Here is a 2,429-nt window from a genome sequence, read left to right on the forward strand (position 1 = left end):
TCTTTCTCAATTTTTCCAAAAAAGCTAATTTATCCTTTAAAGGAGAAAGGGAAATGAGCATTTATTGAGCACTGACTGTATGCCTTTGTCTTTATAAATGCTATCTTATTTTAAACTACAAAATCTTATGAAGTTATTTTCAAATGAAGAAACTAGGGCCCAGAGAGGTTAAGTTGCTTCCCAAGATCAAAGTCACACATATAATTAAATAGTTGCGTCAGTTAGAACTCTTTGCTCACATTAGAAAAAAGATTCCTATTAACTTAAGCAAAAATAGAATTTACTGGAAGACATGGGGTAGCTCAAAGAATTGAGAGAATACTGAAAACCAGAGTTGGTAAAAGCAGGAACCAGGGCACATCGAGGACCCAGGGACAGGAGCCAATACTTAGGTTGCACAAGTCACTGCTCAGGGAAGAAACAGGCCCAGCCATTTTTCCACCCAAGGATTACCCAGGTCAAGAGAGTATCTTGGGGAAAAAGGATCTGATTGGGCCAACTTAGGGCCCATGCTCAACTCTTGGCCATAAGTTGTACAAGTTGATTGGTTGTCCTTCAAAACCACTCCCAAAAGGGAAATGTTTCCACAAAGGAAATCAGGCCTTTTTTTTTTTTCCTTTCAGAGTAAAGGGGACTGGATTCTAGACTGCAAAAGAAGTGCTTCCCACAGTGGTAGAACAGAGATTCAAACCTCCTCTCCACCACTTGCCAGCCTGAGGGATAACAGAATCAAAATCTGTCTCCTTCCAACTTCCTCATACTGGTATGGCTTTCCAGGTTTCCACAAAACAATCTCTTCTTTCTTGTACCTGACAGCCCTTCAATTACTTGAAGGTAGTTGCAACCCTCCCTCTCCCCACGCCCAGTCCTAGTCTCCTCAATTCCTGGCTATAAATATTCCTGGTCCCTTAAATCCTTCAAGATTATTTATTTCCCCATTTGATGCACAGTGGTAATAGGAACCCAAAGATATATTTCTGATATCTGTTCAAAGCAGAATAGAGCAGAGCATATCAGAATCACAAAATCCTAAAGACCAAATGGTCATTTACTTCCATTTCCTGCCTGACGTGGGTGCTAGTGTCTGATGGGTCTAGTTCTGTACCTTAGCATTGCCATTGATTAGCTGTATGACCTCAGGTAAGTTATTAACCTCTGTGAGCAGGTTTCCTGACCTGTAATAATAATATGTTCCTATGGTCACTGTAATTATCAAATGAGATGATGTATGTAGAGTTCTTGGCACAGTGTCTAGTCCATAGCAGGCTCTCAAAATACTTATTACTCTTACCATTTATTATTATTATTATTATTATTATTATTACTCCTTCCCAAGTAAGTGGTCATCCAACCTTTCTTTGGCCACTAAAAATGGTTCAGAGTAGTTATGTCTGCCATACAAGTTTGTTCAGAGGCAAACAAGGGATGGATTGGTAAAAGAACACAAATTTCAGGATTTATATATACTATCAGAAGAAAATATTAACAGTCTGGGCGGAAAAAACAGCAGCACCTTGGGGGAAAATGCACAATGACATGGGATTAGGAAAGGATTTTAGGGTATTTCACTTTGGGTAGATAAAGTACAAACTAATTTTTTTTTCAGGATACACGGGAAGCAGTCATTATGTCCGAGTCCGTGAAGATCGAGTTCCAGTTGTCAGGGATGAAAACCAACATACAAATATTTGTTATTGATAAGATACTTAGTAATCAGAGGGCTTTTCACACCCATAGTATGCTCTGCCCTTGGAACTTTTGCACTTTAATTTACTGTTCCCACGCTAATTAGACAAACAAAGCAGAGCTGGAGTATAAATGCAATATATGTCCTGGAAAACAGTCACTGTTCCTTGCTGCACTAAGACCTCGAGGGTGTCTGGATATGGCTGGGAATGGCAGAGGTGCGGGTCCAGGACTCTGGTATGGTAACTGCTGGTGTGAGAGACAACGGTGTCTAGGGGGTAGTTAAGAGGACAGGATTTGGAATCAGAGAAAATGATTAGTCTAGAACCATATCTCTCTTGCTCATCATTGTACTGTGAACTGCTGGCACCGTGCTTGTCTCAGAACAGGAGTTCAATAACTGAATGAATGAATGAATGAATGAGTGAACTGCCAGCATTCAGATCCCAGTGTGGCCACTTACTTACTCTTAGGCAAGTTCTGGAACTTCTCTGTGACTCAGTTTCCTTGTCTGTAGAATGGGGATCATGATAAGACCTGCCTCAGGATTGCTGTGCAGCTTAAATGAGAAAATGTAGACAGTTTAGCACAGTACAGAGCACATAGTAAGAGCTCAGTAAAATGTAAATTGTTATTGTTCTGACTTTTTTTTTCTTCATAGCAAATGCATTCTATTCCTACTATTCTTTTTATATATGTAAGTAATTTTATTGTGGTACTTTTGATTATTGTTATTGCTAACT

This window comes from Choloepus didactylus, chromosome 14, assembly GCF_015220235.1.
Source record: "Choloepus didactylus isolate mChoDid1 chromosome 14, mChoDid1.pri, whole genome shotgun sequence".
NCBI lineage: Eukaryota > Metazoa > Chordata > Mammalia > Pilosa > Megalonychidae > Choloepus > Choloepus didactylus.